Source organism: Equus przewalskii, chromosome 22 (assembly GCF_037783145.1).
Source record: "Equus przewalskii isolate Varuska chromosome 22, EquPr2, whole genome shotgun sequence".
Lineage (NCBI taxonomy): Eukaryota > Metazoa > Chordata > Mammalia > Perissodactyla > Equidae > Equus > Equus przewalskii.
The window spans coordinates 50376799-50402327 of NC_091852.1; the positions used below are offsets into that span (position 1 = coordinate 50376799).

Here is a 25529-nt window from a genome sequence, read left to right on the forward strand (position 1 = left end):
TGTGTTTTCAAGTTCTTTGGATAAATACCCAGCAGTGGAATAGCTGGATCATATGGTAGATCTATCCTTAATTATCTGAGGATACTCCAAACTGCTTTCCATAGTGGCTGCACCAGTTTGCACTGCCACCAGCAGTGAACAAGGGTTCCCTTCTCTTCACACCCTCTCCAACATTTGTTGTTTCCTGTCTTGTTAATTATAGCCATTCTGACCGGAGTGAGGTGATACCTCATTGTAGTTTTGATTTGCATTTCCCTGATAGCTAATGATGTTGAGCATCTTTTCATATGCCTGTTGGCCATCTGTATATCTTATTTGGAGAAATCTCTGTTCAGATCTTTTGCCCATTTTCTAATTGGATTGTTGTTTTTTTTGTTGTTGAGCTGTATGAGTTCTTTGCATATTTTGGATATTAACCCCTTATCTGATATGTGGTTTGCAAATATCTTCTCCCAGTTGTTAGGTTGTCTTTTCATTTTGTTGATGGTTTCCTTGGCTGTGCAGAAGCTTTTTAGTTTGATGTAGTCCCATTTGTTCATTTTTTCTTTTGTTTCCCTTGCCCGGTCAGACATGGGACTTGAAAATATGCTGCTCAGACCAATGTCATAGAGCGTACTGCCCATTTAACTTTTATCACTAGAAATTATTCATCTTTTCTTGAATGTACCCATGGATTTTTCTTTCTCTTTCAAATAATTTTTTAAATTACAAAATCATTCACTTAGAGAAAAACGCTTCATCGATGAAGAATATTTTAGTAAATCATTATAAAGTCAATAATTTTTTTGTAACATTTACCTGGGTCAAGAACTAAAACATGGCTGGAACACTAGAAGCTCTAACAGTCTTGATCGCAGCCCTTCCTTCCACCTACAAGCAAGATCACTATCTTCCCTGTGCACCAATCACTTTCTCGATTTTATTTTTAGCTTTTTTCATCTAGGTGAGCATTGCTAAACTGTAGAGATTCGTTTGATTTTGAACTCTGAATAAATGGAACCAAACCATTTGTACTCATTTTTGGCCTGGTTTCTTTCTCTCTCAATTCATCCATGTAGCTGAGGAGCGAGTGCTGTGAGGGCGTTCGTTTTTATTGCTGTGTTGGACTCCACGGTAAGCACATCCAATGATAGAGTCATTCTAATGCTGGTGTGTATTTGTGTTGTGTCCATTCTGGAAATATTAGGGGTGGTGCACATATACATAACCTTGAACATGTGTTTGAGCCTATGTGCACCATTTCTGTTGGGTATACCTTTAAAAGTGACATGGCAGTGTCTTCAGATATGTATATTTTCAATTTTTCTAGATAATGTTGCACAGTCTCCCAGAGTAATTCTCCCAATTAATGCTCCCATCAGTAGCGTACAAGAGTTTCAGTTGCTTCGCATCCTTATCAACAACTGGTATTATTAGTTTTTTTCATTTTACTCCCTCTGTGTGTGTAGTGGTATCTTATTGTAGTTGTGATTTGCATTTCCCTAATGACTAACGAGTTTGAATTTTTTTGGATATCTTCTTAAAAATTCTAATGTTTTCAATTGACGCACAAGAAAATTGACCTTTTTGGTGTAGAGGTCTACGACTTTTAATACATGTATGGATTTGTGCGACCGCCACCATAATTAGGACGCAGAAGTGTCCTAACCCTACTGCTTTCAATGCTTGGCCATCCCTGATCTACTTTCTGTCTAGAAGGTTTTGCCTTTTCCATATGTCCTGTGTTTAGCTGTAGGTAATAAATTGTTTTTATCTGACTGAACTCAAGATGTTTCTTTGTCTTTCATTTCCAGCAGTTTGAACATGAGGTGTCTGAGATGGATTTCTTTGAGTGTACCCTTTTTCAGATTTGCGGAGCTTCTGAATTCTCTGAGTGCACGTCTTTCCACCAAGTGCTCCCAGTTGGCTATTCCGCACCCTCCGTTTCATCCTGACCCAGCTTCTTAGTAGCCCTTCTCCCTTTCCCACAGGCCCTGAGCTCTGCTGCCCATCAAGCCCGAGTGAGCACACACACCCGGGGGATGGGCCCCCTTTCCAGCGTCTCCTGGGAATTGGCTGACCTCAGAGAGATCTTTTCCTGTCAGACCCCCCTGGCCATTTCCCCTCGCTCATCCAGCTGCCCACTGAGAGATTCTGCTTACTTCTGCCTGCCTCCTTCTTTATAAAAGAAAAACCTTTTCCGTATGATTTTGAGACATCCCAGATTTCTGACATCAGAGCCTTCTCCTTATTGCAGTAGTCTTTCTTTCTAATTAAAGCCTCTCTTATGTAAGTTCAGATTAATTTTTTTCCCCAAAGATTGGCACCTGAACTAACATCTGTTGCCAATCTTCTTCTTCTTCTTCTCCCCAAAGCCCCCCAGTACATAGTTGTCTATTCTAGTTGTGAGTGCCTCCGTCTGTGCCACGTGGGACGCTGCCTCAGCATGGCTTCATGAGCGGTGCCATGTCTGCGCCCAGGATCCGAACCGGCGAAACCCTGGGCCACTGAAGCGGAGCATGCGAACTTAACCACTCGGCCCAGGGCTGGCCCCCAGACTAATTTTAATTTGACACTTTTGATAAATTTGGAAGTTTCCAGTTAATATTTCTTCAAATATATTTTTCTGCACTGCGTTCTTTCTTCTCTGCTTTTGGAGCTCCACCGGCACAAAGGCTAACTCTTCAGAAATATACCACCAGCACCTCAGGCTCTCTTCATTTCTGTTTGTAAATCTTCCTCTCTTTTGCACAAACTGTATAATTCATATCTTCACATTTACTGACTCTTTCCTCTGTCATCTCCATTGTCCTGATATTCAGTGGATAAACCAGTGGATTTTTAATTTTGGCTACTGTATTTTGCAACTGTGCAATTTCCACTTGTTTCTTCATTTTCTATTTTTTTTCCTGCGATTTTCTAGCTTTGTATTCATTTCAGAAACGTTTTCCCTTTTGTCTTGGAGCATGCTTATGACTGTGGTTTTAAGGTCCTTAGTTCTGAAGTATTCGGTGCCTTTTGGAGAAGTCCCACTTTTTCCCACCCAGTTGCCGGTCTTGAACCATAGCAGCGTTCTACCCGGCGGCTCATTCTCAGACTCAGAGGCGAGACCAGGATCTCACACTTGGTGCTTTGGGATCTCTCTGGATCTCTGTCCTCCGGTGATCTCACTGACACTCGCCTGTTCTCGGGCCTCTGTTCTCCGGCTGCGAGGCTGGGGCATTCGCTTCCTCCCTCTTCCACACAACTGCTGTGACTGTCCGCATCCAGGACCAAGCAATGGGAGGACACAGGGAGAGAAAGGACAAACGAGGATTTGCCTCGCACTCTTGGAGTCTCACTTCTTCACATCACAGAAAAAATTTCCCCTTCCTGACCTTTAGGGACCTGCCCGGCCACCATGGCTGCCACTGTGGGGGCTTTATGGGGCCCGCACTGGAGAGAAGGGACAACAGAGGAACCCGCCCTCCCCACTCCCTCTGACCAGGAGGATCCCCTTTCCCGCCTCTTAGACTGGCAGAGAGGGCTTCTCTGGAGCCCCGCTGACCTCATTCACGCACACTGTGGGTTCCGGTGTGTCTTTGAGCTCAGCCAAGTGACACTGGAAGGAAAGAAAAAGATAAACAGACTCCTGGTCTGGAAGAACTGTGACCCTTGCTGTCCTTCCTCTGTCGACCTGCACCCGTTTCCTCTTCTGAGCCTTCAGCTGGCTGTCCCCGCGTCTACACAAGATTTATTGTTGAATCCGACGGGGACACGGAGGGCAGGGTGCTGACTCCACCTTTCCTGGAATTGGCACCAGATTCCATCCTCTGCGAAATACCTGCTCAAGTTCTTTTGTATATTTTTTCCATTGGCTAATCTTTCTCACTCAATCTCTCCTTTTTACTTAAAAATAGCTTCATAATGAGATGGTTCACTTCAACTTCTAATGGCTCCTTTGATACCCTCATTTCTCAGTGTCAGATTAGCACTGGCAGGGTTTTCTCAGAGTTTTGTTCTTCTCCTCTTGAACACTTTTCCCTGTTTAGAGGGATTATTTTTAATAGACATCCTATTTCCAAAAAAAGAAAGCTAGATATCTTTTAATATTAAAACAGAAAAGTGAGCGTCCCTTCAGAAGGAGACTGGAGACAATGAGAGCAGGAAACAGGCATTGGCTTGTCATCCTCACTTACTCCTGGGCTCCCCACAGCCTGGACGGGAGGGATGGAAATGTGGGTGTCACTGTCTAGAGCTGTTTCTACGATTTTACCAAGATCCTTCACATCAAAACCACTATGAAATTAGAGTTTGTACATCCTTACACGCTTTGGCAAATGTACAGACATACAGGAAGACGGAAGGAGGTGACACAGCTTGGGAAAAAGAATCCTTTAAAATAGCTCTGATCTTCGACAGGAAAATGACATAAATTCTAGCGCCCTTACTGATAGGGAAAGTAGATTGTTATTTTCTTCTTTGATATTTATTTCTGAGTGTATTAGTTATTCCTAGTAGATTTTAGACATATTAACAAATGGACATACTCCTATCTAATATGTTCTCCAGTGGATTCAATCTCTTCCATATTATAGCTCCCAGGAAACTGTATGTAAGTATTCTGCTCACCCAAAAGATTAAAACTGCTGTGGCTCCTCTCTTTATCTGAAGCATATTAGGATCTGAAAAGCATTATTTTTGCGTGTGTGCAACACTCACCGCTAACTGTGGTAATGCACCCAGATTTAAATGTTCTTAGTGAGGAGTATTATTTATAACACCCAGTATCCTTATGTCTAAATACACACAGTTTTTATAGCAATAAATATCACACAATTATAGCTTGTTATTGGTTATGATGTCAAGACTCTATGTTAGTTACTCTAGAGTATTTTAATCCAGGCCCAAATTGTAGACATTTTCCTTTTTAATCTGCTGAGAGTGGACATAGCAATTATGATGTATAATTCTCCACCTGGCAACCGCGGTTGCCGTGGTGATGACCGTGTGGGCAAGAAGCACTGACTCACTGTGTTTCTCTGCTTCGCTTCATCATCTCGGAAGTGGAAGAATGTGCACCTGGCTGAGGATGGCCCCTCAGGCTCCTCTGTTAGCTTCTGAGGTGCCTGTGGGGAAGTGAGATGGGGCAGTAAGGAGTTGCCTTATTAAAAACTCTCTTTCCACATAAAAGGATGGGTAATCTGTTTTGCTAAAACACAGTTTGCAACAAAACAAAGAAAATCTGATGTTATATCATGGAAACAACATGATTATTGTGGTACAGCTACCGAGGCACGATTAATGCCACGTTCTCCGTGATACAGTTTCGGCATGTGCACTCTTTACATTCTGTGCCACGTTTCAGCTACTACCGCAATTGCAAAATGAAAGAAAAAACACATGATTGATAGATTTCAAGACTGCTTTCATTCCCTAGCTGTGAGTTAACTATTTTAAAAAATACTATCAGTGCAGAGAGATCTGGGTAATTTGAAGTTAGGATTCAATGCCCGAATCCACCATCGAATAGCTCTGAGACTTTCAGAATGTTACTTAACCTCTCTGTGGTTTGGTTCTCTCATATGTAAAAAGAAAAAAAGAACAGTGAGCTTGGAATGAGGATTAGACACAAAAGTATGTTAATATACTTAAAACAGTTCCTGGCATAATAATCACTAAATGAGGGTTTGCTCTCATCACCATAGCTGTCATAGTTCTTTGCAGTAGAGCTCCTGAACTATTCTAAGCTCCCTGAGGAGTGAGTCCCCTTAAACTCTTTTGTCTCCTGCCCTATGCCGTCACCCTCCCCTTGGAGTTGGAGAGAGACACAGGTGGAGACCATTGGAAGCCACTGTTCCAAGTTTCTTTCTTAGATGGGGCTGAGCTGTCAGAATTACTGCATTGGGGGCTTTCTCCTCTAATGGCGGGAGGAGGTAACATGGGTAGGTGTTTCTCCCCTGGTGACTGGAACTTCCCTCTGGGGGACTGCCCCAAGGTCAACCTTAGAGAGTAAACTGGCAGGCCCATTGGTCTTGGGCTGAGCTGTCCTCCTACCCATTTTAATCAGTAATACAGAGTTCATTTGTCCTTCCGTCTGCTGGTTCTGCTGGTTTAGTTCTCAAGAGAGGCACAGCTCAGACGGGAAAAAAACTATTTATTGAATAGTCTCAAAAACCCACTCTTGTGGTTAAAAGCTTAAGATTTATCTTATTGACTTCATATGCAAATTCATCAGAACAAGATATAAAAACTCTGGGATCCCTATATAGAATCATATGAAAGATTTTTTTGTGGTGGTATGCTGTTTTGTTTTATTTTCTGGAGATATTTTAGAATTTTACTTTTCCTTTTGTATTATAGTTCAAGATTGTCAAGGACTTTCTGAGTCACACGGATTTATGTATTTGTGGGACTGTATTTTAGTGGCCCCAGTGAATTTATCATTATGTTATAGTAAACTAAGAGAGGACAGTGTCCAGGTTGCTTCTGAAGGGACGCGGGTATGGGTCCACACGTATCAAAGGAGGGGACGCAGCCGCAGGCGCTTAGCGTTGGAGCTGCCACAGGCTGCCAGGAAATGGAGAGAGATAGACGGAAAGCTTACAAGGGATATAAGGCAATGACACTGGCTTCGAGATTAAAGTTGGAAAAAGTATCCAGAAAAAATTGAATTTATCAACGGTTGACCACTCAGACAGGAAAATGAAAGCTCTATGTTTCTTTCTTCCCTGGTGCTTTCTTCAGTAGGCTGATGATAGACGTGTAGACCCGTTAGCAGCCTCCCTAAAAGGCCCATAAGTGTTCAGTGTCCTTAACTCCTTTCTCTTAATCCCTCTCCCAGTCCTTTCACTTGAAGAGGCAGCCTGTCATCTGTGTCTGTCATTTATCCTCAGATACCCACACACCTCACAAAATGCATTATTTTGATTACGGATGCATTTTTAAGTTTTGTTCCATTTGGTGGCTTTTGTCTTTAATTACTTTGTTTTAAATATATAGCCTGTTACCAAGTGTATATCTAGTTCAAGGGGTCTCAAATTATTTAGTCTCTAGAACTCTTTATATGCTTAAAAATTATTGAAGATTCCAAAAAGCTTCTTTTTCACTGTTGTATTGTCTACCAATGGTTACCATACTAGAAATTAAACTTGAGAACTTTAAAAACTATTTTTTAGTTTATTTGAATTGGCAATAAAAATTCATTGCACATTAATGTACATTTTATGATACATATTTTTATAAAAGATAAATATATTTTCTAGAAAAATTAGAAGAGCGTGTGGCATTGTTTTTCATTTTTGCAAATCTCTTTAGCGTTGGCCTTAATAAAAGACAGTCAGATTCTCACATATGTTTCTGCATTCAGTTTGTTGCAAGAGCTTGTTTAATTTGAAGTATATGAAGAAATTCTGGCCACAACCAGATACATGGCTGGAAATTCTAATAGCCTTGTCAGCTCATGGTGGGCATTCTTCTTTGGTACTCTAACAAAACTTGACAAGTAGTAGTTTCTTGAAGGTTAGTTGTAATGTGGAATCTGAAACCATGTCAATCAACTTTTCATACTCATTGATATTAAAATCCTTTGGTCTGTCTTACGCTTTGAATGGGATCATTTGCCCAAGTGTGATATTGTTAACATCATTGTTGACACAGCGGTCACTCAAAAAATATTGATTCACCGACTAATGCAGGTCTTCCAAATGTTGACACATTTAATTCTATGATATAAAAAATTACATCCAGTAGCCTCTCACCACTCATATCATCAGAAAAGTCTTGAAATATTGGGAAGCTGTGAAAATTCCAAAATTCCAATTTTCATTTGAGAGTTCAGATTTTGCCATTAGGAACAAATAATGCCAGTTATGTTCTGTGAATTGACATGCATACTTTGGTCACTTTTGAGAAAATGTCAGCCAAAATCTAAGTCCCATAACCATAGCTTGTCTTTCAGTTGTTCTATCGAGTACAAACGGTGTTCCATGAAAAATGTGACTATTTCAGTTCACAAATCGAATACGGCACAAGTGATTTCCTGGAGACGGCTCTCCTGCCTCAGCGTGCAGCAGGCCGGTTCCAACAGGCACTTCCTGTTTCAGCACACACGATATTGAAGCGGTGCGGGTACACGGAGTGTTGAAGGTGAGGACCACACGTAGTTTGGTGCCATCGTTTTATTTGTGCTAAAGCTCTACCTGCTTTACACCATCTTTGCAAATATCAATGCAGTAAAAAAAAAAAAAAACAAAACCAAGTAACACCCTCACCTTGTTATGAAAATAGGTTTGGCCTTATGAACTCTCTGAAAGGGTCTCTGGGAACCTCTGGGGTCCCCAGACCACACCTCGAGAACTGATGATTTAGCTCATTCCCTCTACCTGCTTAATATTACGAATGCTTTGACCACACAGTTGAATAAGTCCACTTACATAACGTGACACTATAAGATGAAATTATTGAGATTTTAGAGAGTGCTGGAATGTGTATTAATGATTACGTGGCCAATCTTTAATTTTCTAATAAATAAGTAAATGTAATTTCCAATGAACACACATACAGATTGAGCCATATGAGTTAATAATGAACATTTTAGGTTAAAAAAGCTAGGATGTCACAGGATGACTGGAAAAAAATTTCCAGGACTCGATTTTCTTATAAGACAATAATTATAAATATGACAGAAAAGGAGCTGCACTCCGATTTATCTGCTCTTGTATTCTTAGTGTATTCAAGGTACAGGGCTTGGAATTGTGCTTGAATGTTCACCTTTATCTGTGTGACATGATAACGTCCAGTTTGGTGAACAATGTTTCCCAAGCTTTTGTGTCATCTGTCTTCCCCTTATTGAAAGGTTTTCCATTCAATTCCTAGAAAACGTATGGCTTCTGGTGGCAACTGTAACTATTATCAGAGTCTCTCAGTCGGAGTCGAAGTTGAGCTGACGGTCATTTTTTACCAAATGGCCTTATCTAGTTACACAGGTGTCATGAAATTACTGGGACAGCTCACCCTTTTTCTCTTCTCTGGAACAACCTGACCATAAGTGGGGTTACCTGTTTTTTCAAAGACTGGTGGCACGCATCTATGAGCTTCCAGGACCCAGGGTTTGGGAGGGTTTTAATTGATTTCAATTTCATTAAAAGTTATTGGCCTATGCAGGTTTTTTAAAAATTTCATTTTGTAAAAATTTTGTCATTTTACATTTTCCCTGAAAATTATTCTCTTCTTCTAGGTTTAATGCATACTTGTTCAAAACATTTTTAAAAATTGTGTATCTGTTATTTTCTCTTTATTCTGTGGTGTGTTTATTTGCATCTACTTTCTTTCTAACTGATCTGTCTTGTTGGGGTTTTGTCTGTGTTGTTGATATTTAAAGAAAGAGTTTTAGGTTTTGATAATATTTTCTATTATATGGTTCTTTAATCCATTGATTTCTTCCTTTTTCTTTTCTTATTTTATGCTATTTATAAAAATTTACAAAAATGTGTATTTTTTCTAAGTTTTTCATTCAATTCTTGGTATTGCACATTTCTGCTCTTCTGACTTGGAGCATTAAATTTCTTTCTGTGGTTGCTTTAGCTATCCTCAGAGTTCTTGATTGGTCCTGCTGCATTTTCATTGAGTTGTAGGCGTTTCATAGGTTTCTTTTTATTTTGCACCCAAAGGGTATTTAGTCACATGTATTAATTTTCACACATACCAGCACATACACATACAATGGTGCCAGTGTTTTTTGTGTCTTATTTAATAAAGCCATATCTACCTCAAGGTCATGAAGATATTCTAAATTCCAAAAGCTTAACTGTTTTTAGATTTTCTTTTATGCCTTTAATCCATCTGCAATGGATTTTTTTTTCAGGAAGATTAGCCCTGAGCTAACATCTGCTGCCAATTGTCCTCTCTCTTTTTTTTTTTTTTTTTTTTGCTGAGGAAGACTGGCCCTGAGCTAATATCCGTGCCCATCTTCTTCTATTTTATGTGGGGCACCTGCCACAACATGGCCTGACAAGTGGTGCATAGGTCTGCACCTGGGATCTGAACCAGTGAACCCCAAGCTGCAGAAGTTGAATGTGTGAATTTAACCACTGTGCCACCAGGCCAGCCCCTGCAATGGATTTTTGTGTGTAATCTTTGAGGTCTGAGTCATTGTGTTTCTCCCTCTATGGATATACAGTTGCCCCAGCACCACTTATTGACAAGACTGTGCTGTCCCCACTTTGTCAACATGAAGTACTATCATACGTGAGGATCTGTTTCTATCAAGTTTGCTCCGTTTGGCCTATTTGGCCACCTCTGCAGAAGTCCCACGCACCCCTAATTACTTTAACTTTAAACTAGATTTCGATCTCTGTTAAAACAAGTCCTCACAGCGTGTTTCTATTAAGCACATCCTGACTATTCTTGGCTGTTTGTATTTCCATCTATAAAATTTAGAATCTGCTTACCAAATTCCACACAAAAATTAGGAATTTTCATTGGCAGTGCAATTTTGAGGGAAAGGGATATATTTAAAATATTGAGTATTCCAATCCAATAACTTGTCATATATTCTTATTTCTTAGTCTCTAATGCTATTTCTCAATAATAGTTTAGAATTTTCTCTGTGGAGGTCTTGTCCATGCTTTCTTACGTAAATTCCTAGGTACATGACTTCACATTACACTATTACAAAATCTATCTTTTCATATCTGCCATTGTTTTTTAGTTCTTTGTTATCAACACATAGAAATACAGTTGAGTTTTGTACATTGAGTTTGTATCCACTAAATTTAAGAAGCTTTTTTTGTTAATTCCAGTGGTTTATTTATAGATGCTTTAGGTTAACTGCATGTGAAATGATGTCGTCTGCTATAAGGATTGTTCATTTCTTCCATTTCCATCCTTGTACCTTTTATTTCTTTTTCTTGCCTTGCTGAACTGGCCAGCCTTTCCAAAACAATGCAATCTAATGATCAAAAGCAGTACACATTTTTCAGCTTCTAGATCTCAAATGAAAAGTTTAACTGTACCCATTTTTTAAATTTAGCTTACTTATTAAGAATTTTATTTTTTTGAATTCCAAATACAAAAATTTTAATTTCCAATGTCTCCTGTTTACTGATTTTCTGAGATGCAATATCTTCTAAAATAAGATCAGATACAATGTTATCTTCATAGTTTGACATTTCCAATTCTTCCGGTATTCACACCACTGGAGCCAAGGCACAGGCAACTATAAGATGCCCACTCCCAGAGAGCATGACATTCAAGCCCTTCTAGAACCAATCATTTTCTCCCACATTTTAATTTCACAAAGCCAACCACTGTCAAACCACATCACTGTCCACAGGATAAAGGCATTCTCCATGCTTCAAGTGTTCAGAACATTCAGTAGTCTTCGGCTTCTAGTACATTATCACACAACTTTCTGGGCTGGAGCTCTCAGTCAAAACGGCCTCATATCTCTGAGGTATCAGTGGTTCATTACTCCACGAAACATTTTTCCACAGACCGGAACTGTTCATAAATTGGCCAAGAAATCCTGGCGATTATGGTGTGACTCACAAAGTTTCCCTGCTACTACCATGATGGTGCTTTGACTGTTTTCCCAGATGCTTGGCAGCGTTTTTCTAAACACCGTTCACCCTGAATGATGCCCCCATGTGTGCACCGCTTGAGACTTTTAGTCTGTGTTTATGATCTAAAACTAGAGGAAGAATCTGACACTGGCACTGTGAGTTGTAAATCCCTGATTAGAGAGTACTGTGGTACAGAATCTGGTACTGGTGGTCAGTTGTGACATTGCTTGAAATCTTCAAATCATTCTCAAGATATTAATTTATAAAGGATAACTTTGATTGGAACAAAAACCTGCATTCTTGTCGCTGATCACTGTCATGATATACAGCATATTCAAGGAGAATTCATTTCAGAGATAGAATTATGAAATTGAGTTCTATAATTAAAACAAAATATAAAGAACAGTTATGTATAACAAGGTCTAATTGAACTTTTAGACTTACATGCAAAATGCTGAAGGCAAATGGATTGATGTGGTATTATCATATTTGTCAACATTGTATTCCCCAGAGTGACTCATTTCCATGAGAAACATATTTGTTAATGCCATCTGGTGATGTACATTTTAGCAAGATTTTCCTGAATATTCAACAAGGTCGTCATGAAGGAAAGCAATGTTCGTTGGTTTCCAGCAGCATCGCTGAAGTGGGTTGCATGATATTTACACGTCCTGATGTTCCTACTTTTTACTTATCACCTAAAGGAAGGCTCTTTAAAAGGGGACTTGCTCTCTGCTTAAATGTTAGTTTAGGAGTCACGTGAAAAGTTATATTTGCAGGAAACTGTATTTTGTGGAGCAACTTCTAGAATTTAGTGATTTAGTGATTGTGTTCAATTTTCGCATTTGTTAAATATTTTACAATGGTAAAGACTTCATGTTTATTCTTTGAGGAGGTAGTACTATGATTATTTCTTTGTGCAGTTATTCAGGACAACAGTAGCTATGTTCTGAGGACAAAGTACAAGGAAAGAATAGTCCCATTGCTTGGGCAAGACGATAGAAGATAATAGATGACGAAGAGAAAGAAGAGACTCTGCAACCCATTTTTATTTCACATAAAGGCAAACGCACATTTTCTTTGGATGTTGTAAGAAACAAGAAATATTTCCCTGATACATGGATAGACTTTGCGTATGGCAGATATATTTAAATGAGTCAGAGCCTCAGGTCAAGATTGCTATACTTCAGAAAAACCAAAGACATTCAAAGATCTTGAAAGCAACAGGAGATTCAGCAAGATCACACTGCAGAGCAAAAATAAATTCTCCTGGCTGAGCTGACATTTACAGAAGATTTCCCTCATGGCTGCAACAGAAATTGACTAAGCCCGGTGCCAAAATCCAGAGCCAGGGCCTCGGGCGCTTTCTTGTTTTCTAGTCTTAAATTCTCCTATTCTAAAAGCACCGCCTTGCTTTGTACCCCTTTGTAACTCAGGTGTCAATAAAAGAAAAATTAGAAATAATAATCATTGATAATAATAATAATGGCAGGGACTTATACTTTAAATGGACATTTAATATATGTGTTTGAAGATCAAATATGATAATTCGTATGAGGGTCTTAACAGAGTATCTTGCATGTATTTAGGATGAATAATCCTTCGTTCTTAGTGTGCTTCTTAGCTCTTGTTAAAAAACAGTTAGTAGGTAATGTTTTTAAAGATGAGCTTACCTTGGTATTCAGTGTGTAATGAAGTCTCTCTCTACTCGTTAAATTTAATCACCTTTATTTTAACTCCTTTATATTATGACTTCTCCTCTTTAGGTCAGGGGTTCTTGTGACTTTCCACAATGTGACACGCTTGTCTCTGCCTCGAGATTTGTTGGTGCGACACACAGACTCTCTCGCTCAGTTTCTACTCCCCAAATCTGATCCCTCCTGGATTCTTCTCTGAGTTCTCCAGCATGAATTTGACCTGGTGATTCCTGTTCTTGTTGCATCATTTCCTGGCCACACTGCCCCACACTGCTTGTGCCGTCAGTGGTCCTGACATTCGTTTTGTGTACTTCATGTGGACACCCTCGAAAGGACTGCCATACCTTGAAGAGGCATTGCTCATGCTTCTCTCATGTAGACCTAGCAAAAAGCCAGATATATAATTCATGGTCAAAATTGCTGAGTCATCCAGTGAGTTTAATTTTTTAATGGCTTCTCTTTTAGATTATAATCATGTACTTCACAAGTCATTTCAAATTTATAGTCGTTAAGATGACTCTATTTTGTTTCACAGAATTTTTTGTTGCGGGAACCTCTTTTGTGTTCTATTTTAAGCACTAGTCATTCTTTCATTTGTTTATACAGTCAGCCATTATGAAAGTCACGGTCTGAATCACGGCAAGGGGCACAATTTATCTTTTAGAATAAAATGAAACAGAGTGTAAGATTCATTTGGGGGACCTTGAAGTAAAGATGCATAGTCATCAGCTCCATCCTCCATCCCGAGAGCCTTCTATTGAGAGGAACAAAATAAATCCACGAAAAACAGTGCACTACTGGCATAGTGCTCAATTCCCGGAGGTGACTTGTTAGGCTCTCTGTATTTTAATTATTATCTTCTTCATTAGCCAAGAGAACAAGCAAATATCACATGCTAGCTGTCAAAAGGATGCCAACACATCTAGAAAGATTACATCCATCACTTGATTCCGTATGGTGGCTACATTCACCCTTCCTAAAGCAGCTGGAATCTTATTTTAACACTCTAAAACAAAACCTTAAGGACTGCTGACAAGAGGGCTTCCAGGATAGGCCCTCCTCTCTGGAATTTCTTACTTTCCCTGGATTAAATTCTGATGAATTCTGGAGCCAGCTGGAAGTTGCCTGAACATCAAAACTGTATTGAAGAGATAATCTCTAGAAAAACACTTTAATAACTATCTTCTGTGAGGTCCTAGATAGATGTCAGAGGTTTCTTCTTATTTTGTGTGAGGTCCTATGCAGCTTCATAACTTCACGTATAGGCAGGAAATGAAAATTATGATTTATAAGAATGTTGAATAATTGCAGTTTTTTTCCATTGTCAAATAATGTGAGTTAGAAATATTTCCCATATTCAAGAGAATATAAAAGTATAGATTCATAGTTGCTTCCTTCTATTATCTTTTAATATCATGCACTCAAAATATTCCGTTTATTTTCCTGATTTGTGTATATGAAGCCAGGAACCTAAAAACCTGCCTTGCAGCACATGCACACTACACTCAATAGGTACTTTTGTGGACATTTATAAGTTGTAATCATAAACACAAAAAGGTTGTAAAAAAATTAGCACTGTAATAAAAATAACAATTAACATTTATTGAGAACAAAATATGTACCATGCCTGTGCATAGACTCAGTGTAAACTCACGAGCGAAGCGTACTTTTCAGTCCCAGTTTGACAGGAGAAAATTACCGCTCAGTTAGGTTAGGTAAATGCCTCAGATTAGCGCAGCTAACAGTAGCTGAGCTGCGTGAACTCTGTGCTTACGTCTAGACCACTGTACAAATGAGGAAACCCGCTGGATGCCTTTTCTTTATCCTTCCAGATCTTCCTCACCTTTCTCCATCGTTTCCCATGCCTCTTGGGCTTCCATTGGCTTTGGCCAGTGGAGCTCAGTGAAAGGGGAGCGGGGAGGAAAAAGTGAGGCTGGGCATCCATTTCCTCCCTGCGAGGACGCTGAGTCAGTGAGTGTCTTCAGGAAAGTCAACAACTTGTGTCGGGCAGTCCTTCCACACAACACTCTCTTCTCTGGGTTTTAGGACTGCTCCCACCTCACCGCTCCAGGGTTAGGAGTTGAAACAGACCCAATAGTTGCCAGCTTTGGGGTGCAGCACCGTTCTCCTATCCAGCTTAAGTGCCATCTCGTTCTTGCCAGGATCCTGGTAGATTCACAGAGTCTGTGAGAATCTGTTTCAGCAGAAAGAAATTATAAAACCTCTGTGTAATTTTCTTACCCTTATAAAGGGGATATAACCACAGATATTATAAGAGAGTACATCAGAGCATGTGGCACAATTTGTCTCATACAGAGAATTTCTCAATCATGTTTACTGTTATTTGTATCCTTTGGTACTAACTATGACATTGCAAACAAGACTTTTTGTGAAGATGTTGATGACGCCGTGCGATTTTATCCCGTGAGCTAATGATGCTCAAAGTTAAAAATCTAGCTTAGGGAACATTGCTTTGGCAAACTCTCTGATTCCCCTCTTCATGGACCCCACCTTACAGCAGATCATATCATCTGTGCTGCTCAGTACCTTGACATAGCCTCTAGTGCCTTGCAACTCTTCATTCATATATCGCCTTTACGGACTGTGGCCCTTTGCGGGCAGAGCATAGGGCATGATGCATATGAAGAGCTCACTCAATGTTGTGGAATTTAAATAAGGTACCCAAGACAACAACAACGAAAAATAAAGTACTCAGGAGCACAGACTCGCTTTGATGGTGGGGCATCATCTTTAATAGGATTGTTGACGTTTTCTCTGGTGGCTCTGATTTGGTTCTACGGGAAAACCCCAAACATTTCAAACTAAAGATAAGCAGATGGGTCCCTAAATCACCTTATCTTATAGGACAGCTTTAGTTGTGTCCCGTTACCCTCCTCCATTTATAATAGGATTGTCATAAACATTTCTTCTTCATACATTTAGAACCACATACATGTGTTATAATTTTTGCTTTAATCATCAAACATAATTTGGAAAACTCAAGAGGAAGAGAAAAGTGTCTTGTATTTACCCACCCTTTTACACAGGCCATTGTTTTCTTCTTGATGTTTCAAGATTCCTTCTTTTGTTATTTTCCTCTTTTTAGGGAATTTCTTTTAATTATTCTTTTAGAGTAGATCTACTGGTGACAAATTATTTTAGTGTCCTTCACCTGAAAATGTCTTGATTCTTCTTCCTTCTTGAAGAATATTTTCACTGGGTGTAGAATTCTGCAGTGATTTTTTTTTTTAATTTCAGTATTTCAAAATGTATTTTGCTACTTTCTTCTGGCCTCTACGATTTTTGATGAAAAATTTGTTGTCATTATAATTATTTTTCCCCTAGAGGTAAATTATCATTTTTCTTAGGCTGTTTGGGGTTTTTCTATGTCTTTAGTATCCAGATGTTTGAATATTACATGTTTTGGTGTGAATTTCTTTGGGTTTATCCATTTCTGAAGTTCACTCATCTTGAATCTGTAGGTTTATGCTTTTTGTCAAGTTTGGGGAGATTCAGCCAATCTTTCTTTTTTTTAAAGATTCTATTTTTTTAGAGCAGTTATAAGTTTACAACAAAATCTAGAGGAAGGTACAGAGATTTCCCATATGTCCTCTGCCCCCACACATTCACGGTTTCCCCATTGTCAACATACTGACCAGAATGGCACTTTTCTTTTCTTTCTTTCTTTTTTTTCCTTTTACCAAGAATGAATCTACATTGACTCGTCATCATCACCCCAAGTCCATAGTTTAGTTTAGAGGTCACTCTTGGTGTTGCGAATTCTATGGATTTGAATAAATGCATAATGACATGTATACATCATTATAGTATGCACAGTATTTTCACTGCCCTAAAAAATCCTCTGTGCTTTGCCTATTCATCTGCCCACCCCCTGAAACTACCAATGTTTAATTGTCTCCATAGTTTTGCATTTCCAGAGTGCAATGTAGTTGAAACCACACAATAAGTAGCCTTTTCAGATTGGCTTCTTTCACTTAGCGATGTGTAGTGACGTTTCCCCCATATCTTTTCATCACTAGATAGCTCATGAAAAAATATTTTTAGTGCTTTAATGTTCCATTATCTGGATGTATCACAATTTATTTATCTAACCACCTACTGTAGAACATCTTAGTTGCTTCCAAATTTTTGAAATTATAAATAAAGCTGTTATAAACATCCATGTGTAGGTTTTTGTGTGGACACAAGTTTTCAATTCCTTTGGATGAATACTAAAGAGTGCGAGTGCTGAATCATATGTTAAGAGTATATTTAGTTTCAAAAAAAACCACCAAACTGTCTTCCGAAGTGGCTGTACCATTTTGCATTCCCACCCGCGATGTCTGAGACTTCCTATTACTTCACATCCTCATCAACATTCGCTGTTGTCAGTTCTGGGGTTTGGCCATTCTAACAGATGTGTAGCAGTATCTCACTGTTGTTTTAATTTGCGTTTCCCTGATGACACATGATGTGGAGCATCTTTTCATGTGCTTATTTGCCATCTGTATGTCTTCTTCAGTGAGGTGTCTGTTAAGGTCTTTGGCCCATTTTATAATCAGGTTGTTTCTTTTCTTTCTTTTCTTCTCCCAAAGCCCCAGTACCTAGTTGTGTATCCTAGTTGTAAGTCATTCTGGTTCCTCTATGCAGGATGCTGCCACAGCATGGCTCGATGAGCAGTGCATGGGTCCATGCCCAGGATCCGATCCTGTGAACCCCGGGAGCCACCAAAGTGAAGCGTGGGAACCCAATCACTTGGCCATGGGGTCGCCCCTCTGTTTACGTTCTTATTGTTGAATTTTAAGAGTTCTTTGTATATTTAGGATAACTGTCCTTTGTCAGATGTGTCTTTTGCAAATATTTTCTCCCAGTCTGTGGCTTGTCTTCTCATTCTCTTGAGATTGTCTTTTGAAGAGCAGAAGTGTTTCATTTTAGTGAAGTCCAGCTTATCAGTCATTTCTTTTACGGATTGTGTGTTTAATGTATCTAAAAAGTCAATGCCATTGCCAAGGTCACCTAGGTTTTCTCTTATACTATCTTCTAGGAGTTTTATAGTTTGTGTTGTACATTTAGGTTTACAATCCATTTTGAGTTAATTTTTGTGAAGTGGGTAAGGTCTGTGTCTGGATTCACTTTTTTGCAAGTGGGATGCCCAACTGTTACAGCACAATTTGTTGAAGAGACCATCTTTGCTCCCGTATTGTCATTGTTGATATCCATAAAATAATTTGCTAGGGTTTTGATTGGGATTGTGTTGAATACATAGATCCAGTTGGGAAGAACTGACCTCACGACAATATTGAGTCTTCTTGTCCAAAACCATGGAGCGTCTCTCCATTTATTTATGTCTCTGTTGCTTTCGTTCATCAGAGTTTTGTAGTTCTCCTCAAATAGATCTTGTACATATTTTGTTAGATCTATACCTAAGTATTTTAATTTTTGTGAGGCTAATGTAAATGGTATTGTGTTTTTAGTTTTGAGTTCTATTTGTTCATTGGTGGTAGATAGATCAGTGATTGACTTTCATACATTAACCTTGCATCCTGCAACCTTGCTATTATTGCTTATTAGTTTCAGGAGGGTTTTGTTGACTTTTTCAGATTTTCTACACAGACAATCATGTCATCTGTGAACAAAGACAGTCTTACGTCTTCCTTTCAACCTGTATACCTTTTACTTCCTTGTTGCATTAGCAAAGACTTCTAGTATGACATTGGAAATGAGTAGTGAGAGGGGATATTCTTGTCTTGTACCTGAGTTTAGTGGGAAAGCTTCAAATTTCTCACCATTGAGTATGATGTTAGCTATAGGATTTTTGTAGATAGCCTTTATCAAGTTAAGAGAGTTCCTCTCTATGCCTATTTTTCTGAGCATTTTTTTTTAAATCATGAATGGGTGTTGGATTTTGTCAAGTTTTTGGGGGATATCTATTGATATGATCATGTGATTTTTCATTTTTGGTCTATTGATGTGATAGATAACATTAGTTGACTTTTGAATGCTGCCCAGCCTTGCACACCTGGGATAAACCCTATTTAGTCATGGTGTATAATTCTTTTCATACATTTTTGGATTCAACTTGCTAATATTTTTTTGAGGATTTTTGCACATATGTTCATGAGAGGTAGTGAGTTGTAGTTTTCTTTTCTTGTAATGCCTTTGTCTGGTTTTGGTATTAGGGTATTGTTGGCCTCATAGAATGAGTTAGGAAGTATATTCCTAACAGAATCATAATAGCATATTCTACTGAATGAATATGGCTGAGACAGTGATCGAATCCAGCTTCCCAATGAGTCTCAAAAAGAAGGCTGGAAAGGGAAGGCAACCTAGGAAAATGTGGGTGGCATTGGGGAGCCATGCATTTTTACAAAACTTGTTTAGGTGAGAAAAAAATAACAAAAGAGAAGAGACTTCTGCCTTCCGTCAACAAGCGGTAACCTTAAGACTAGGCAAAATATGTGAAGCAATGCTCTTCAGGAATTGGAATACAGAGAAGAAAATAAAAGGTGAGACCCAGGTTCATTTCTACCCACTTCCTAGAGGCCCTGTGAAATTATGGAATGAGGTGGTGCAAACACTGATTGGTGGTCTTGCTCAACTGAGAAGGTAGACGTTAAAATTTGGGTTGCTGCAGTGGCTGCAATTAGAGGACAGGGAACTGGAGAAGAAGGAGCTGCATGGTGAGGTATCTAGAAGTCTTCAAGAGAGTTCTCAGTGAGTTCTTGTGGAGAGCTTTGGTGTGCATGCACAGGGCAAAACACTGTGATGCCTAAGGATGAGTGGTTCTACCAGGCTGAGAGCTGAACGATAGTGCCAGAGACTGTGCATGGCTGGTAGATGTTGGGGAACATTGCCCACCTAGGATGAAGAGATCTTGCTGGGCACCTTAGACATTTAACTGATCGCCAAGATGTGTGACACTTTAAGAGTAAGAACCATGATCTGGAATAAAAGCTACACCCTAGGAATGGAGAAAAAACTAAAAGAATCCCACCACAACAAATCATAAACTGAAGCCTGAAAAGAACTATAGAATATGCTAATAATTTAACTATTTTGTAGAACAATAATGACATGAAGCAAGACATAAATCAGAACATGCTTTAAATAGAGATGGAGTAATCCAGACTACCTATAATGTATGAATCACAATATATTGCACACAAAAAACAATGACTGTACATGCAAAACTCAGGAAAATGTGAGCCATAACTTAGAGGAAAGGAAGCCAACATTAAAATATGCTGTGATGAACCACAAATTGAAATTAGTATTCAAAGACTTTCAGATGGTTATTATAAATAATGTTCAAGGATTTAAAGAAATAGATGGATATAATGAATGAACATTTGGGAATCCATAGCAGAGAAATAGAAACTTTTAAAAAGAACTGAATGGAAAAGCTAGAATTTCAAAGCATATATTTTAAATAAAGAAAAAAAATTGATCAAGCTTAATAGAAGATAGCATACTGCAGGAAAACGGGTCCATAAACTCAAAGACAGACCAACAGAAATTATCTAAATTGAAGTACACAGAAAGAAAAAAGTGTTTTTAACACATGAACAGAACCTCAATGACCTGCAAGACAATATTAAGTAATTTAACATACCTGTAATTAAAATCATAGAAGAGGAAAAAGAGAGAATGGGGATGAAAAAATTGTTTTAAGAAATAATGGTTAAAAAAATCCCACATTTGCTAAAAACCATCACCCTAAATATAAAAGAATTTTAGCCACCCTAGGCAAGATATATCCAGAGAAAATCAACTAGGCATGCCACAAACAGCTAAAAAATAAAGATTAAAAAAACAAATCCTAAATGCAGCACAAAAAGAAAATGCACAGTGCACGTTGGGTAGTATTGCTGAGAATGATGGCTCCCCCGTTATTAGAAATAATGAAGGCCAGAAGACAATGGAACTTCAAGTGCTGAGAAAAGAACAGCTGCCAATTCTGTTTCTTGCAAAAGACTCTTCAAAAATGAGGGACGAGTAAAGATGTTTTCACACAAACAACAGCTGAGACAATCTGTGACCTGCAGAGATGAACTACATGGAATACTGAAGAAGTTCTTCCCAAGGAAGGATTTTTACCAGATTGAAAACTCTTATTTATACGAATAAGCAAAGAGTCATGAAAATGGTAAATATGTAGGCAAATGTGACTGGTTATCTTTTTTCTTCTTTTAAACAATTTCTTTAAAATCAACTGCTTATTTAAAGCAACTATAGCATTGAATTTTGAGTTTTAGAACTTCTAGAGAAGTAAAATATATGACATCAATAATGCAAAGAATAGGGGTAAATTAAGTTATATTTTTGTAAGGTTCTTATATTTTAAGTTAAGTGATACAATATTAATCAAAAGTAGGCTGTGGTAAATTAAAGATTCATAGTAACTCCTTGGGCATCAACTATGTAATATTCAAAGAAGCACATCTTAAAAATTAAAGAAGAAATAAGTGGAATATTAAATATTAACCAAAAAGAAAGCTAAAAAGTGAAAATAATAATGGAAGACAAACAAATGGGCAGAAATCAAATGAAATCACAACTATGTCAATAACTACATGAAAACAATTCAGGCTAATCCCTCCAAATAAGAAGTCAAGATTGTGAGACTAGATTAAAAAAATTTGAGACCCAATTATATGCTCTCTGTACAAGAGTCACACTTTAAATATAAAAACACAAATAGTTTGAAAATAAAATGATGGAAAAAATTTAACCTGGAGTTAAAAGCACAAAATTGCTTCTGTGATCCTATTAATATTACTGATATTAATTTCAAAACAAGGAACATTACCAGAGGTGAAAAAGGATATTTCTTATGAGAAAGGGGTCAATTCACAAGGAAGATATAAAAATCCTAAATGTTTTTGCACATAATAGTACAACTTCCAAATACATGAAGAAAATATTGATAGAGCCAAAGAAGAAATAGAAAATTCATAATCATAATTAAGAGATTTCAATACTCTTCTGTCAGTAATAGATGGATCAAATAATGAAAAAGAGTTAAAGTATTTATCATGTGACTAACACAACCAACTAGACCTAGCTGAAATTTATGGAATGTTTCACTAAGAGTAGTAGAATATACATTCTTTTCAAGAACACATGTTACATTCACCAGATAGGCTATATGCTGGGCCATGAAATAAGTGTCACAAAATCTCAAGATTGGTATATTACAGAACATTTAAAAGCCAGTGGCAATGAGATATACAGAACCGCCCCAAGTATTTAGAAATTAAGTTACATACTTATACAGAACCAATCAATCAAATAAGAAATTACAGTGGAAATTAGAAAATATGTTGAATTGAATGACAGTGAAAACATGTAAAAATTTTGAGATGTAGCTAAATCAGTACTTAAAAGGATATGTATTGCTTTAAAAGCCTGTATTAGAAAACAAAAAAATGTTAAATCAATAACCTAAGTTTCTAACTCAATAGAAACAATAGAAAAAGAAAAGGAGATTATATCAAAGGAGAAGAGAAGGAGGGAAACATAATCATATGAGCAGAAAACAAAGAAATTGAAAATACAACATAAATTACTACTATCAGGAGTGAAAGAGGGAACATCATAACAGATCCTATAGACATTAAATATACGGTGGACTATTATGAACATTGTTATAAAATCAAATCTCAGCCAGTGAGTTAAAAATCTTAGATGAAAACAAATTCCTTGCACAAATCACCAAAATGGATGCAAAACGAATAGGTAAATTGGATAGACTTTTATTTTTTTAAAAAAATGGCACTTCATAATTAAAAATGTTTTCATGAGTAAACTTTAGACTAGATGTTTTTACTAGCAAATTTTGATATTTAAGGAAGAAATAGTACTAAACTTAGAGAAACTATTTAGAAAATAGCAGAAGTAGCACATAAACATTTTATGAGGCCAAAAATAATTCCAAATCTTGAAAGTAAATTTCAAAAGAAGAAAATTACAGGACAATATCCCTCATGAACAAAATATTAGCAAATCAAATCCATCCATCCATCTGTCTGTCTATCTGTATGCCTACTTAAGATTAAACATATGTTTAGGGTTTACTCCAGGAATTTAAGTTTGGTTTAAAATTTAAAGACTAATAATGTAATTTGTTACATTAACTAAATAAAGCAAAACAACAGATGGTCATCTCGATAGATGAAGAGAACGCATGTGATGAAATTCAATGAAAAGTCATAGAAAAAGATTCCAGCTAACCAGGAATTGAAGGGGAGTTCTTTCATTTGTCAAGGTGCATTTGTAAAATCTTACAGTTTACGTGATAATTAGTGTTGATAAATTGAACTCTTTTCCCTTAAGATTGAAACAAGGCAAAGATGACCACTGTTGTCTTCTACTGAACATTTTACAGGAGATCCTAGCCAATGAAATAAGCTTAAAAAATAATAAAAGGTGTAAAGATGAGAAAGGAAGAAATAAAATGTTCTTTAACTGCAGAGAATGATTTTGTACATAAGAAAACTGTCTTAAGAAATTTATAAAAATGTGAAAGTGAATAAATAAAATTTTCAAGGTCATAGAATATGAGGTCACAGGATATAAAATTATGAGTATTTTATATGTTGGTGACAAAAATTTGGAGAATAAAATAAAAAATTTTATTTACCATTTTATATCAAAAATATAAAATAGGAATGAATTTACTGGAAGATACACAGAACTTATACAGTAAGAACCAAAAATCATTGCAGAGAGAATTTATAGAATATTGAAATAACTGGAAAGATTTGCTAAGTTTGTGGATGAGAATACACAATATTGTTAACATTCCAGTTATCTCCTAAAGCTGTAGAGATTTTATGCAACCCAACTAAAATCGCAATAGGCTTTTACTTTGCTAGAAACTGAGAAGTTGATTGTAAAGTGTGTATAGAAATGCAAAGGATCTAAAATATCCAAAGAAATTCTGAAAAATAAGCACAAAATTGGAGGACTTATACTCTCTGATTTAAAGGCTAACTATAAAGTTTTAGTAATCAAGATAGTCTGGTACTGGGGTAAGCAGAGGCAAAACGTTAAATTACACAAAATATAAAGTCTAGAAATAGACTCTCACATTTGTGCACAATTATTTTTTGACAAATATGCTAAGGACATTCAATAGAGAAAGATACGTTTTTAAACAAAGGTCATGGACCAACCACATAAATTTTTAGGATAAAATAAATTTTGATCCCATCTCATACCATACATAAAAATTAATTTGAGACCTGTAATATTCCTAAATTTAAAAGTAATCTATAAACTTGCTAAGGAAAACAGAAGAGTATATCTTCATGACTTGGGGAAAAGCAAACATTTTGTTTGCTCTATCTCAAACCCAAGAGAAATAAAAATACATGGTCAAAAAAAAAATACTTGTACAAGCATGTTTCTAATAGCTCCAAGGTGTTAAAAACAACACATATTTCCTTCAATAGAAGGATGATTAAATTCTTGTGGCATATATTCACCGTAATGGAATATCACTCAGTGATACAGTCATGTGCCACATAATGACTTTCCGGTCAACGATGGACTGCTTAAACAACGCTGGGCCCATATCACATAGCCTAGGTGTGTACCAGGCTATACCAGCCAGCTTTGTGTGAGTACACTTTACGATGTCTGAACAAAGGCAAAATTCCTTAATGACACATTCTCAGAATGTATCTCCATAACTATACAAAAGAATGAACTACTGATACACACAACATGGATAAAACTCAAAAACATCACACTATGCAAAAGAAACCCAAAATGCATTAGAGTATATTAGCATAATTCCATTCATGGGAAATTCAAAAGCAGGCAGAAACGAATCTACAGTGATAGAAATCCGTAGCATTTGCCTATGGGAGGAGTGCTGGCTTGGGGTCGGCTGGACAGGGGCACGTGAGAACTTTGCGGGATATGGAGATGTTCCTCATTTTGATGAAGATGTTGGTTATACGAGCAGAAACATTTAATAAAAACTCGTTGAATTATATGCTTAATTCTTGTCCCTTTCCCTATACATAAATTTTCCCTCAATAAAAATATTTAAAAATACGTCAGCTAACATATGTAAAAGATATGCATATTACACTTCACACAGAATATATACTCATGGTACCTAGAGACTGTGCAAATTTTACACGGAAGATAGGCAGGAGAAGGTAGCATCATTCCTTAGTCCACCTCACAGAATCATAAAGACTTGGAGTCGTCACTGGTTCAGAGTAATTCGGTATTTATCACATAGTGCATAAAGTCACAATCATAACAAAAGTCGAAACATAGACTGTCTCAAATA

At 37.4% G+C, this 25529-nt stretch overlaps 1 long non-coding RNA gene across 1 annotated transcript in view; it reads right to left on the reverse strand.

The window, feature by feature from the left end:
- The window catches only part of LOC139078561 (uncharacterized), a 29516-nt gene that overhangs the window by 3752 nt on the left and 235 nt on the right, over positions 1-25529 (reverse strand). The window contains exon 2 of the long non-coding RNA XR_011531572.1: positions 4992-5087. This is a non-coding gene — a long non-coding RNA (uncharacterized lncRNA). The remainder of the gene's footprint in view (positions 1-4991; positions 5088-25529) is intronic.